The following is a 15,489-nucleotide window of genomic DNA, read 5'->3' on the forward strand; positions in this document are numbered from 1 at the left end:
CCAAGCCAGTTTTTCTCTTTACACGTGCACAGAAATCCCAGACGCATTTTTAAATTTTTGTAAAACTTTTCAATTAGAATACTTGGGGAGGGGGCATCCATATTGGATTGCCATGTGCTTCCTTCTTCTCTTCCCCCACATCCTGCTTTGGGGGAAGTTTCAGCAAATGACTCAGATGGCATATTTTTCCCAAAGTCATGCTTAATAGAAAAAGACATTTTAAATTTTTTCCTATTTCGCTTTCTAAAGTCATGGCTAGCACCCAAGGTTATCTTAGCCAAAGTTTGGTTGTCATAAGATGTTCTCCGGTAATTTTTTAACAAAACTAATCTTTTTATGGGCGAGCCAAAAACTCTGCCCTCTCCTGCCACCTTTGAATCTCTCCACAACAGAGGCGGACTCTGCAGCAGGGTTTCATTTCTTATTACAGATTTGAAATTCCAAATACAAATTAAGATTTTAATTTGAAAAAGAAACCACATTGAGGTGACCATGGCACTATTTTTTTTTCAAGTTCTGATGAACTTTTTGGCAAACTTTTAAGATCTAATGTACCTTTTTCAAGAAAACAAGGGTTATGTTCTATAATAACATGCAAAAACTGTAAGAGATTACCTTCTGAAACTTTAACTCCTTAAGCATGCAAATCAATAGTCTATAATAAAGTTTCTTATTTTTTTAAAAGCCTAATCTACTTTTTTAAAGCCAAATCCTGCCCCGTTAGCCTGGTTAAGAAAATGTTCCCAGCCTACTTACAGATCCGGAGAGCTAACTTTGATGTGTTAAAACTAAGTAAAATGCATTTACTCAATCCAAAGCAGGCATTAAAAAGAAAAACCCCAAATGCTCTCTTTTATCCATTTTAAGAGTAGGATTGGTGCTTTCCACTATTACCTGAGTCCTGATCTATCACCCCAGGGAGAGCTTGCCAATCCTGCACTTTCCCAGGGTGGAAAGGCTGCAGTGGGGTTAAGGATAAGGCTCCTTGGGCCTACCTTCTCCCATGCCTTTACATTTACCTTTCCGGCACCTTTCCTTCCTCAGAAAAGCATGGACATGTTAAAAGATCAATACGGAGTCTTTTTTCTTCTAGACTCAGTATGGCACATCTTCTCATTCTAAAGATCAATACAGAGTCTTCTTTCTTCTAGACTCAGTATGGCACATCTTCTCAATCTAAGTTCTGTACTATCCACCCACTTACCCTACTTATCCTCTATAGGGGGGTCTGCAGCACCCTACGGTGGAGTCCTATCCGTCCCGAGTGTGGGGGGGCTTACCTAGGGGCATCCTGTTCCAAGGGTTCCCAAAGGTGTGGACAGAGTCGGCGAAAACTATCCACCCTCTTCCTATGGTGGAGTCCTATCCGTCCCAAGTGCAGGGGCCTTACTTAGGGGAATCCTGCTCGGCCTGTTCGGGCGCCATATGCTGAGGTCCCTTCTTCTCGGGCGCCATATGCTGGGGGCCAGCCCCAGTGGTCCAGGGGTTCTCAAAGGTGTGGACAGAGTCGGCGAAGAATGTTTTACACGGAGACAGTGTTCAGAACTCTCTAGCTTTCCTTAGTCTCCGTGGATCTTCCCTGTGCCTGGCTGAGGCCACAGAGAAAGATCCCAAGGCAAGCTGAGCCTTTATTTTACAGTGAGAGGTAAACAAGGTAGTGGTTTCCATAGTTACACAGTTCTTGTGAGTTTCACTTGTTTACACTGTTCTTGTGAGTTTCACTTGTTTTTGTTCTTGTTGCACTTCCCTCAGCCCATTAGCTTCCCGAGTAAGATCTAGGGAGCGTTATAAGGTCAAGCCTAATTATGCTAGGAGGACTGTGCCCTCTAAGCTGGGAATTGTTTATGACTTTGCTCACAGGTCAGTCTGAGGCTTAACCCTCTATCAGCTCCCCACACCCAGTGAGGAAAAGCAGCCCGTCCTGGGCTCCCCAGTTGCTGCTTCTATGCCCTTCCTTGTTTCATTATCCTAAGTGTGTTTTTGCTGTGGCCAATACATTCTTTTTTATAATCCTCACCAGAATTTATTTATTCTATTGATTTTTAGAGAGAGTGGAAAGGGGGGGAGAAGGGGAGATAGATAGATAGATAGATAGATAGAGAAACATCGATGTGAGAGAGACATCTGTTGGCTGCCTCCTGGAACGGGGCCAGGTAGCGAAAATGCAACCCTATGATGTATGGCGACACTCTAACCACTGAGCACACCAGCCAGGGCCAATAAATTCTTGCTTGCTTTGCTGCACTTTGTCTCTTTTTAAAATTTTTTTTGTCTTGCATATTTTTTCATTTTTAAATATATTTTTATTATTGATAGTATTACAGATATCTTCCATTTCCTCTCCCTCCCCCACCTCCTCCAAGCCTCTACCCATCCCCCCAGGTCTTCACATTGCCTGTGTCCATGGGCTATGCATATATGTTCTTTGGTTTATCTCTTCTTGTACCCACACCCCACATCGAGGTATGTCAGTCTGTTCCATGCCTCCCTGCCTCGGGTCTTATTTTGTTGGTCAATTCGTTTTGTTCATTAAATTCCACAAATAAGTGAGATCATGTGATATTTGTCTCTCTCAGTTTGACTTATTTCACTTAGCATAATGTTTTCTGGGTCTATCCATGCTGTCCCAAAGGGTAAGAGATCCCTCCTTTTTACAGCTGCGTAATATTCCAGAGTGTAAATGTCCCACAGCTTTTTTTATCCACTCATCTACTGATGGGCATTTGGGCTGTTTCCAAATCTCAGCTATTGCAAATAACACTGTTATGAACATAGGGGTGCATTTATTCTTTCTGATTGGTGTCTTGGGGTTTTTAGGGTATATTCCCAGAAGTGAGATCACCGGGTCAAATGGACTTTCCATTTTTAATTTTTTGAAGAAACTCAATACTGTTCTGCACAGTGGCTGCACCAGTCTGCATTCCCACCAGCAGTGCACGAGTGTTCGCTGCACTTTGTCTCTTGATTGAAATCTTTCCTTCAAGAAAACAAGAACTGAGGTCTCATCATCTGGTCAGTAGTGACCATCCTGGGGCAAGACAGACCCCCAGGCCCCGAGTTGCAATCACTGCTGAGCCTCACTTGCCAGGTTAGTAGGAAACACTCCCAGGAGCTGTTTCCCATCCTCTCAACACACACACACACACACACACACACACACACACACACACACAGCTCCTCCACCAGCTCCAAAAGCGGCCTGTCAGAGTTTCCTCCTGTGGGGAGGAGTCCGTCTGGCTGGCAGCGCCCACTGCCCTTGGCCTGGTGCCTGACTGGCCCATGGCGACCCTGGCTTCTTTGCTCCTGCCTGACCACAGGCTGCTCCCATGCTGGGCCACTCCCCGGGGACCCACCTGCCCAGACGGGATGGACTTCACAGTGAGCAGCAGAGGGCGGCGGGGAGCAAGGGACACTTGTCATTCTGTCATCTCCTGTCTCAGGGAGGCCCTTACTGGAGGGCGCGATGATTCATGGATTCATCCTTCACCAGAGGTCTGTCCGCTGGGAGCTTCCGCAGGGGCTGGGCTTGGTCCCGCTCACCGTGGTCTCTCCAGAGCTGGAACAGTGACGTGCCCAAGACAGGACACTCGTCGCCACTTGCTGACTGAATAAATATGTACAAGTGTGTTCTCTTTCCCCTTAACATTATCGCACAAGGACTTTTCCAAGTTTGCCATTTTTCTCGGCAGTGTAATAAGTCTTCTGCCTCGTGGATGCACCATGCCCTCCCTTCCACAACGAGCAGGCCTTTTGGCTCGTTCCGGATTTTGCTATTATAAATAATGTTGCTATAAACAGCTGTGCACGTATAGCTCTTTTCCCTTGCAATTATGTCTTTGGGAGGAATTCCAAACAGTGGGATTACTGGGTCAAAGAGCAGGGCATATTTATGGCCTTAGATGTGGTGGGACTGGCTAATTCTCAGCCCCCTTGGGGCCCTGTTGTCCCCAAGGATTGTCTCTGAGTGATGCCCACAGACCCCCTTCCCTGTGGTCCCCAAAGTCATCCCTGCCTCCCTGGGTGCGCTCTGGCTCCTGGTGGCCGGTGGAGCCAGGCCAGTGGCAGGCAGCTGGTGTGGGGTGTGTGGAGGGGTCAGGAGGAGGGCGCTGTGGGAATGGTGTCCACAAGGCATGTCCCTCAGCTCCTGGGGCCAGGGGCCCTGTTCTGGGGAGGGAGGAAGGCCACGTCCTCTCCCAGATCACTTTTTCCTCTAGGATTGGCTCTCTCTTCACCCCAGTCTCTGAGGGGGAGCAGGATGCACCCCCTTCGGGAAGAAGGGTGGGGGCTCTGGCGCCACAGCTATTTCTGACTTCCCTCCTTCAGGAGAGGGCAGTGTCTGGGAGGAACAGGAAGTGTGGGAACTGGTTCCGAGCAAAGGTCTACCTCACTGTAGAAAAGGGGTCTGAGGCCCACAGACTCCCCAGCATGCTCTGTCTGTCTGCCTTCTGCCCCATCCCTTGCCTCTGCCCCCTCACCTCAGCTCCCCCTCACACAGGGCCTGAGTGGCAGAGGGGGGTGGGTCCACATTGGCCCCTTCTGGGTCCTGCCCCAGAACCTGCCTCCTCATGAAGGCAGGGCAGACGGCTGGGGGGCACCTCCTCCTGGGCAAACCTTCCCTGTCCTGGGAAACTCATTCATAGTTTGAGAAGTCTGCCTGCTCAACAGATGCCTCCATTCAATGGGGACCTCGGAGATTCACCCCAGGATGGAGTCTCGCACTATAGAGTCCTGTGGTGGGAGGAGGGGCCTGCTGTCTGAGAGCTGGCTGAGCTCCCACCTAAGCAGTGCCGGCAGCAGAGGCACGAGTGGGCCAGTGCTGGGAGGGACATCTGGGGCTCCTGTGTCCCTGGCTCTCCCTCCAGAGCAGGGAGCAGTCCCTCTCTCTACCTCCTTCCAGGGCCCCTCTGGCTCCAGGCCTCTGGTGGCAAGAGTGTGGGGAGCAGTGCAGGAGCCCATGCGGAAACAGCACAGGCCTCGGCGTTCGCTCATCTTTGGGGCACTGACACCCACTCCTGCCTGTCCAGCTCCTGCTGTCGCTGGGGTCAGGGCCTCAGCAGAGTGGTTGCTGGTGGCTGACCCAGCACAGAGCCCGGCATGTGGCTGGAACCCAGCGTGTGGGGATCAGAAGGAGCCTAGTCCCTGCTCCTGATGGGAGCCCTTTGCCTGGAGCCAGGAGCCCCTCTAGGGTTGGGGGTGTCAGTCCCCCTTTTTCAGCTTCCGCTCCTCTTCCCAGGCCTCACTCTGGAGCTTTTTGCTGGCTGATGAGGGAACAATGGCTGTGGAGCGTGTGGGTGCACGTGGGGGGCTGTGTGATTTTCCCGGACAGGCAGGCGTGAGAGGAGGAAGAAATTATTCTGTCTAAAACCTCAGAGATGAGCTCTTCTCCAGAGCTGGCAGAGTGACTGCTTTACATCGAGTGGGGAGGGCCATTCATCAGGGCAGGAGCAAGGCGGGAAGAGCCAATCCCCAGGCTGGACTCCGGAAGGCCGCCACGTCAGAGATAACCCTCTGTTTGTCCAGCTGTCACCCCATACAAAGAGCTGTGACACCCACCATAACAGCCCATCCTCACAAGCATCCAGAGGGGCGACGAGGAAGGCAGACACTGAAGTTAACCCAGTTTACGATGAGGAGACTGAGGCTCTAGGAGTTAACTGATTTGCCCAGGTCACAGAGTAGAGCCAGGCTTGAATCCAGGCCTCTGGATCCCAAAGTCCAATAGGCCCTCCACCACCCCTACATGACCACATCGAGGTGGTCTTTCTGAAGGTGAAGCCAGGAGCGACCCCCAGAGCAAACAGCAGCTTCAGTTTTGCTGGATCCCCAGGCAGACTTTGGCAAAGTGCCCCCCGACACCACCCCACCCAGCACCCACCTTTTAGAAGTGTGTCTGTCATGCTGGAGGAGGGGCAAGGTTGTCCTATTGGGACCCCATGCCCCGGGAGTTCACAGGGAGTCTCTGGGAATCTGTTGGACCCCAGCTCTCTGTCATGATTATTCTTTTTTCTACCACAGAGAAGGAGCCAACTTACAAGGCTAGAAACGGAACCTCCCCAGGAATGTTTCCCTCCTTCTGGGCAACATTTGTTTACACAGTGGGAATTCCACAGCGATGGGCCAAGTGGGAAGAGTGGGCAGGGGTCTTGGTGACAGGTCATTACAGCAGTCACTGTGGCTGTTCACAAATGTCACATACCTTTTATCCCATTGGAGGAGCTGACTTCTTCATCCACTTCAGTTCAGGCCTGGCCATCTGACTAACTTTGACCAATAAAATGTGAGCGAGAGTGATGTGACCTATGACTTCCAGACAGAAGATCTAAGAGCTCATGTTCTCTTTCCTGGTCTCTGAGATCCTGGACACACCTGCTGAAATGAAGCCTCCATCAAATTAGGTCACTGAGTGACTATGCCCATGGTAGATGTGCCGGAAATAAATTGCCATTGAGATTTGAGAGCGGTTTGTTATTACAGCATAACCCAGCCTATCCTGACTGATACACCCACCAAGCTGGCCAATAAGAGCCTTTCCTAGGACTTCAGAATTATGACCTAGGCTTTAATTATGACCAGTATAGTGGGTTAGGCTCATCCTATATAATAAAAGCATAGTATGCAAATTGTCCCCTCAACCAGGAGTTCTCCGAGAGTTTGACCAGGGGGCGGGGCCAGCCGGAGGGAAGGGAGGGAGTACCTGGCTGGCAGCTGGCAGCTGGCAGCTGGCAGCCGGCAGCTTCTAGGGACCCTACCAGTGCATGAATTTCATGCACTGGGCCTCTAGTCTATATATATAAAAGCCTAAGCAACCAAATGACCAAACAACTGAACAACCAGCTGCTATGATGTGCACTGACCACCAGGGGGCAGATGCTCAATGCAGGAGCTGCTCCCTGGTGGTCAGTGTGCTCCCATAGCCAACGTCCTGTGGCCCCTCCCCCTGACCAGCTGGCTCAATGGTCCCGATCAGCCCCAATAGCCGGCCAGGCAGAGGGACCCCACCTGTGCATGAATTCATGCACTGGGCCTCTAGTAATATATAAACCTGGTTACTGTGGGGGAATGTAGAAGCAGAGATGTAGTTTTTTAAAGCTAGAAAAGAAAGCAGGCTCACAGCAAGGAGAAAAGAAGAGATATTCCCAGCCTCTATTTCCTGCCTAGGATCTAGATGCATAAAAATCCCATGTCCTGCCCTGACCAGTATGGCTCAGTGGATAGAGTGTCGGCCCAGGTTCGATCCCGGTTAAGGGCATGTACCTTGGTTGGCGGCACATCCCCAGTTGGAGGTGTGCAGGAGGCAGCTGGTCGATGTTTCTCTCTCATCAATGTTTCTAACTTTCTATCCCTCTCCCTTCCTCTCTGTAAAAAATCAATAAAATAAAAAAATAAAAAATCCCGTGTCCTTTATAAAGGGTGTCCCAAAATTCATGCAAGAAGTAATTTTGATAGAAAACACAGGTTTATAATTAAAAATTGTAAATTTTTTATTTATTCATAAAGTATACAGTATAGGGTTATGTATGGAATATATATCAGGTAAATGGCCTCCACAGTTTTGCTGGCACATACTCACTCTTTTGTTATTGCCTGAGCAGCCTCATTTTCGAAGAAGAATGGTCCGGTGATGCCTCCAGCCCAAAATCCACACCAAACAGTGACACGTTGTGGATGCATGTTTCACAACAATCACTCGTGGATTTTCTGAACCCCAAATGCGACAATTTTGTCGATTAACCAAGCCATCAAGATGAAAATAAGCCTCATCAAAATTCAGCCACATTTATGCAAAATGGTCATGGAAAATTTCAACAAAAGAGTGCGTATGTGCTAGCAAGGCTGTGGAGGCCATTTACCTAATATCATATTCTATACATAACCCTATACTGTATACTTTATGAGTAAATAAAAATTTTACAATTTTTAATTATAAACCTGTGTTTTCTATCAAAATTACTTCTTGCGTGAAATTTGGGACACCCTTTATTACACAAGCTTGGGTTTAGGTTGCTTTCAACTAACAGTCCTAATGTAGAGTGAAAAAGGATTCCCGACAAGCCCCATTTTACAGATGAGGCCACTGAGTTCAGAGTGGTCAAGCCACTTGTCAGAGGTCACAGAGTCATGGAGGACAAATGCTCACTTGCTTCCCTTCCTGATAAAATAATTTAAACAGAAAAGATAAAATGTAAGTCTTCCCTTCTAGTTCTCCCAAAATAACTACTCTTATCAGTTTGTTGAGCATTTTACTAGATCTCTTAAAAATGTATTTGCAAACATATGTATACCACTCTCAAGGAGTTTTATTATAGCAATGGGATCATATTACACCCACTTTTCTGAAACTTTCTCTTTTCATCCAAATTCTATCTGTACCTGGCCAGGCTAGTGACATGCCGAGTAAAGAAGTGGTGAATCAGGTCAGACCCAAAGGCTGAGTGAGGTCAGAAAGCCCTTCAGGTGGGCGGTGAGGCAGGAACATTCCAGGCACCTTTTGAGGCTCCCAACAGCCCTTCCAGGCAGCAGCTCCTCTGGCCAGCTCTGCAGATGAGGTGTGGCTTTTTGTTTAAATGGAAATCTGCTCCCCTTTGAACTCTCCCATTGGCCCAGGACCTCTCCATTAGTTCCAAGGCAAATTGCTTTATCATCCTTCAGCCTCCCACAGTGGATCAGGCTGGGAGTGAGGTTGCCTGCAGGCTTCTGTGACACTCACTCCCTGACCCTCACCCTATGGCCAGTTCTGCAGAAGGTGGGGACAAACATCACTGCTGACCAGGAAGAAATCAGGAGCCCAGAGGCAGAGAACCAAGGGCCCAGCATGTGGAGAGAATGGGAGGAAACCAAGACAGCAAGAAGGCAGGCAGGCAATTAAAGGAGGGGGCTGAGTTTTGTTTTTTAATATATTTTTATTCAATTACCAGGCTCCTCCGCTGGAAGAGGATAATTAATGGATTAGCAAGGCTGTTAGCAAGGCTGCTGCCAGGGAGGATTGGGCAGGCTCTGGGGTGGGGGAGGACTGGGGCTCCAGATTCCACAGGAATGAGGCTCAGAAACCTGAGGGCAGCTGAGGGTCATGGGAATAAGCAGGGACGGTGTGCAGGCTGGCAGGTGTGAGGGCAGGCCCAGAGGGAGTGTGGGGGTGGGGTAAGTAGGGTCATGGACTGCCCTTGGCCTGAAAGGGCCCTTGGCTTGCAGAGATGATAGGTAGACTAAGGAGGCAGCTCATGAGAGCAGCTAGGGGTATTGGTGTTAATGCCCCTTGAATCTGCATATCCACAGAGCTCACAACCAGCATGACCATGGTTTGGGGTTGCATGATGCTGAAGTAAAGGCTGTCTACACTGTAGAACAAGGACTGCCATATCTGACACTCAGTTAAAATCCTGCTCCCCCTTCTCAACTGGGTGTGGCTTATCAGACACCCCAGCTGCTCTCCCAAGCTTCTCCACTCCTTTCTAGTTAGGCAGGGTCACACTAAAGCGCAAGAGAACCGGGATGCCACCCTCCAGCTGGGTCGCCTGGAGGACTCTGAGGAGGCCACTGTTCCGGAGAGCAGAGCCTTGATCCGCCTGAGTCACCGAGTGATCTTCATGAAGCAGATCCCCCGCCAGCCCCTGGGAGCAAGAAGTAAACATTTGTGTTAAGTTATGATTTCGGAGCTGTTTGTTACAGCAGCATAACTAAACCGATCCTGGTTATTACACAGGGTGACCCTGGCCTCCCTGAGGCTCTGTTTCCTCATCTATAAAGCAGATGAGAAGGATCCTTTTTGGGGTCCAACCTCAGCAGGTCCAGGGGTCCCCAAAGGTGTAGACGGAGTCGGCGAAGAAGGAATGACACGGAGACAGTATTCAGTTGATCAGCAGCCTAGCCAGGATCTCTAGCCAGGATCTCCAGCCAAGTTCTGTCTTTTATTGTCTTGTTACATCTGTATTTATACCAGTTGATTTTAATCCTGTCAATTTCTATTCCAAAGGTTAGGGTGTTTCTTATCTCCATTCCAGGGAGTAAAGATTATGTAGCTTAAGGGTGATTGTTCATAGTTAAAGTGATTAACTACCCGCCTGGCATTTAGTTAAGGGGTTTTATTCCCTCCCTAACTTCAGGGAGAAATCTCTACCTGGGGAAACAATCTTTCTCGGAGAGGTGACTTTGGTTAAAACACATAGCGCCAAGAAGGTGAGAAAACATATTAAGAACAGTATGCCATATACGCCAGGTCCCTTGAAACATATGCTGTGCAGATGTTTCTTCCCTGCAGCGACTGTGTCAAGCAAGGATGGACCGGCTTCCGGCAGATCCTCACCTTGAATGATTATTGGGAGGTTAGGTAAGAGGACACACACTTTGGCTGAAGGGTACTCTCAGCTCCTGGATCCCACACCCCCTCTAAGAAAAAGGAGTGTTGCTATGGGCCAACGTCAGGGACATCTGCTCGGCCACGGCCAGTGGTCGGAACTTTTACAGTGCGGAGCAAGGAGTTTACGTGGGGGTGGGCAAAGTCCACAAGACCCTGGAGGCCTGGGCTGTGCCTTCCCAGGGGAGGCCAGGCCAGTGCGCTCCCTCTCTGGTTCCCTCGGCAGTCTTCTGTCTGAAAGGTGGGGAGAGAGGCCGAGGGCTGCGGGGAGGGCTCGCTGGACCAAAGAGTGCTTCTCCCCAGCTGCTGTCCCTAGGCCACTGCCCTTGGTTCTGAAAGCTCCAGGCCAAAGCCACTTTTGTGAGCTCCAGCAACACAGGCCTTCCCTCTGCCACGCTCCTGCAGCAGCCCAGCTTCCCTTCCTCTCCCTTCCACCGCCTTCCCCCACCCGCTCTGTCATTACCTTCAGCATGTTCCTGAGCTGCTCCCACTTTCCGACAGAAGCTAGCGGGTCACAGCCATGGGAGCGGCCGCCTGTCCTCCTCTGCTCCGCTTTTGGCCTGTTCCCCACTGTTCCCCTTTGGTCTACAAGATCAAACCCATTCCCCCTGCCTCCCCCCCAGCTGAGCTCATTCCTCCTGGAGTTTCTGATTCTCAGCCTCCAAAGCCTGAGCAACGGTTTCTATCCATTTTCTGAGAGAGAAGCCGTGTACTGGCTCCTGCTCTGAGCTCACCCAATTTTTCAGAGGCAGGATGTTCCAGGCACAGGCTTTTAACATTTCCTTCTTGGCCTGGCATAGTCCATTGGGACTCTTACCCTTAACCGGCTTGGGGGGGGCGGGGGGCTGCTGCCATTTTCCCCGCCCCAAAGCCGGCAGCTAGGGCCTTTCTGCCCACCAGGACTGAGCCCACAGCTCTGGACTCTGAGATGCAAACACAATCAGGTGCTCATATCCACTGAGGATCCCTGACCGGGAAAAAACTGGACTCTCACTTGTCCTACACACAGCCAGGGACCAGCAGGGGCTGGTGGTTTCCTGCTCTTTGTCATAAATGAGTCCTTGATGTACCTAACGCCAGCTGCTACCAGCCCAATAACCAGAGGTACAGGCACTAGGCCTGAGCTGTCCAACACAGTAGCTTGTTGAGCCTTTGAAATATGGGCAGAAAAATTGAGATGTGTGGATGCTGAAGAGTCGGGATGAAAAAAAGAAAGTAAAATATCTCATTAATGTCTAATTATTGTCATACATTGTCTCATGGACCAATATCATAAAATCTCATTAATTTATATTGATTACATGTTGAAATAATATTTTGACTATATTGGGTTAAATTATATTATTGAAACTAATGCTACCTGTTCTTTGTGTTTTCTTTTTAATGTGGCTGCTAGGAAATCTGAAATTACACAGGGGCATGCCTTTTGTTCCTATTGCATAGCACTGCACAGACATTCTGGAAGACTCCACAGAGGACCAGACTCAGGGAGGATGGCCATCCTCAGAGCCATTCTTGTCACCTCACTGATGCAGAAACTGAGCTCTGTGTCAGTTAGGGCACGTTTGCCTGCAAGTATAGAAACCACAACAGATGGGGGTTTAATTGAACAGGAGTTTATTTTACTCATATAACAAATCTATATGGTTCCAGGGTTGTGGTACAGTCCAGTAACGTCAAAGCATGAGGTTGGCATGTCTGAGTAAAGGGCGGGGGGACTTCCCTTGTAGAAGAAATCTTTCCCAGAAAGATCCCAGAGGGGTCCCCTTCTTTCTCATGCCTGGGAATAGCTCACCTGGTTACCCCTAGTTGCAGTGGAGGCTGCCCAGGCAGATATTAACAAAGGGCAGAGCTGCTGCCACAACTGCTTACGGAGTGATGACCCACCCCCTGTCTGGGCACATTGCCGCCCAGCCAAATCAGGGTGTGAAGAGAGAATGCCTGCCAGGTGGGAGACTGATGGGGGCCTGACGTGTCCAGGGTCAGGCAGTGACTGGTGGAGAAGGCAGGACTAGAGCCCCAATTCCCTCTCCACCGATCTCTGGGTGGGAGGAACCTTTCTGTCTTGGTGCAGCAGATGCTGCCGGGCTACGCTGGAGTATCAGAAGCCCGTGCTGTGGGGGTCGTTCCTGCCCTTAAGCCAGTCATGGCTTTTCTGTGCCCTTTGCTGGAGGCTGACCGAGAATGGGTGTGACGCAATTCTGACCAGTGAAATAGGACAGAAGCTGCTACGGGGATTCTGGGAAAAGTTCCCTAACTCTAGTAAAAAGACTATCCAGGAAGAGGTGGTCCCTCTGCTGGGTGTGGTCATGTCTCAATGTGATGCCTGGAGCAGTGGCAGCAAGCTGGTGGTCACGAGGGAGACTGGCCCAAGAGCAGAACTGGCCCACTGAGGGCAGCATGGAATGCAGATGACACCGGCCTCTGTGGCTGTCACTGCAGCACTGAGCGGACTGGCCCTGGGCTGTTGTACCTCGGGGCTTGTTCGTGCAGGAGACGCATCTCCTTCCTTGTTCAAGACCCTTCCCATTGGGCCTTCTGTTCCTTGCAGCTGAGAGCACTCTAACTAATTCACCTTTCCTTCTGCTCCACTTCCTGCTCTGAGGCAGGTGCGGGCCAGAACCGAGCAGCTCCACTCTGGGGAAAGCAGCACTGCCCATTCTCTGCCCACAGGCTGGGGGCAGGGCCTTGGGGGGCTGGCTGCGCATTACATAACCACGCTGCCCAGCAGAGCCAGAGAGAGGGCGAGAACTGTGTTCAAAACTCCGGGCAGCGGGGAGGAGTGATTTGGGTGGGAGTTGTTGTGGGGGCCGCATAAAGAAAGGCCATGTGGCCCCCACCGTGGCCCTGCCCAGCCCAGCATGGCCCCTGTGTACCAGAGACAATGCCAGCAGCCACACACCAGCTGCTGTGGGCGGGTGGGGCAGGAAGGCTGGTGGTTAGGTGCCAGAGAAGCCAGACCCTGGATCTGGCCCAAATAGGCTATTGTCGAGGAGGTATGACCATTCTCTCTCTGAAGCCGCCTGGTGCAGGATGAATAGAGGCCAGTTAAGTACTTTCCTGGCAACTGAGTTTATAGATTTGCTTCCACAAGAGCTCTTTCTTGCAATGACCCAGGACACCTGGAGGGCCCACCCCCAGATGTTTGTGTTGAAAACATTCTGAGCAGGCTAGCCTCTTTGCTCTCAGGGAAAGGGGCTCTTTTACCGGGAGAAGGACCTGGGAAGAAATGCTAGAGGGCCTGAATGTCACCACTCCCACCAGGCCACCCACCATTAGCTGCCACGTGAAGCCTGCAAATTGCAGATCCCATCATGCTGTCCCCTGATCGGGGGCGCTGAAGGTGCCTGCTGACCCTGAACTGCTATGCCTGCTCCGGGCAGCCCGCTGTGCTGCTGTTCCAGCTTCATGGTGCTGGGTCTTTGCTCATGCCATTCCCTGTGCCAGAATTCCCTTATTGTCCCAGGTGGCTGTGCCACCCTGGTGTGGTCATCAGTCATAAGGGTTGGTTCAGGCATGGGTCTGCGACTTTTCACGGGCCAAAGAGAGTCAGCCCTGAGGCCTTTGGGGGAACCTTTGGAAAGGCACCCCACACAGGTGGCATTGCTTCAACCATGTCTGTCCTCCGTGTGGTCAGCCTAAGAATGAAACCAACCCAGAAGAAAGCAAATCAGAAAGGCATCAGGGGGCATCATTATTTAAGCACCAGAATCTACCTATAATTCTGTACTTTTCAGTCATTTGAATAAATTAGTGTCTTAGTGTTTGTTGTTGTTTTAAATATATTTTTATTGATTTCAGAGAGGGAGAGGAAGAGAGAGATTGAAACATCAATGATGAGAAAGAATCACTGATTGGCTGCCTCTTGTATGCCCCCCACTGGGGATCAAGCCCACAACCAGGGTACGTGCCCTTGACCAAAATCAAACCTGGGACCCTTCTGTCCACTGGCCGATGCTCTATCCACTGAGGCAAACCGGCCAGGGCTGTTGTTTTTTAAATAAAACCACAACAAGCCCTGGCTCGGTTGGGCGTCATCCTGTGCACTGAAGAGTTGCTGGTTCAATTCCTGGTACATGCCTGGGTTGTGGGCTTGATCCCTGGCGGGGGGCATGCTGGAGGCAGCCAATCAATGTGTTGCTCCCACATTGATGTTTCTCTCTCTCTCTCTCTCTCTCTCTCTCTCTCTTTCTCTAAAAATCAATAAAAACTCTTTAAAAAAAACAGTTTGAGCTGGGCTGTCACTCATGTTGAAAGTCATTACTAATATAAAGATGTGACACCATCAGGCAGACTCAGTCTGTCCTTTGCTGCTCCCACCTCAGCGGCTTTCCTGGTTTCTTTCTCTACCTGCCCAACGGAGCTATTCCCTCTGGAGGAGTGGACAGTGCTGCACCTCAGCTTCCCCTGGACCTCGAGTGGGTTTATTTTCTTCTTCAGTCGCCTTAAACTCTGCACATTGCCTTTGGTCCATATAAGACTCCTCCCTTGTGTTTTTATTCTTTCATCTCTGGACTCTCTCCCATCCCTTCCTCTACATAGGCAATGTGCTAACAAGTCTTCCCCCCCCCCCCCCCGGCCTTGTATATGCTGCTGCAAAATGAGTATTATCTTTAGGTGGTTTTTGTTTCTGCAAATGGTAGTATTTTGGTTCTCATGTTGTTTCTTTCTTTTTTTTTTTTTTTAACTCAGCATCGTTTTAAGGCCCATCCCCGTTGCTCTCCTAGCTGCTACGGCATTCTCCGTGCTGTGAACCATTCTCATTCTTCTTCCCAATAGCCCTGAGATGGACCCCTAGGTTGCTTCCAACAGCCTCTGCCCCCTCACCACCATAAAGAACTCTGCAGTGAAATGCATGTCCCATGCAACTGTGTCAATTCTGTTTGCGTCTCTACCTGGATATGGAATTGCAGGGGTGTGGGGGATGCGTACTATAGACTAACTACCCGCACCGTGACCTCACTGCTCTACCTTAGCATAAGCAGCGCTGTCACCAGCATTCCCACATGTCCACCCAACACCAACACTTGTCTCTATCCAGCTAAGTTTGGCCTGCTTCACAGATTGCATTAGTTCTCTACTGCTGGGTAACAAGTTACCACAAACCGAGTAGCTAAAATAACACCCAGTTTTATCTC

The 15,489-nt window shown here is 50.1% G+C and overlaps 1 long non-coding RNA gene across 1 annotated transcript in view; it reads right to left on the minus strand.

Moving 5' to 3' along the window:
* Positions 1-11,945: 11,945 nt before the first annotated feature.
* Positions 11,946-15,489, minus strand: part of LOC111828324 — a 4,768-nt gene continuing 1,224 nt past the window's right edge. Inside the window, exon 2 of the long non-coding RNA XR_002832160.1 lies at positions 11,946-13,989. This is a non-coding gene — a long non-coding RNA (uncharacterized LOC111828324). The remainder of the gene's footprint in view (positions 13,990-15,489) is intronic.

The sequence above is a fragment of the Myotis lucifugus genome, unplaced genomic scaffold (genome assembly GCF_000147115.1).
Source record: "Myotis lucifugus unplaced genomic scaffold, Myoluc2.0 scaffold_331, whole genome shotgun sequence".
Lineage (NCBI taxonomy): Eukaryota > Metazoa > Chordata > Mammalia > Chiroptera > Vespertilionidae > Myotis > Myotis lucifugus.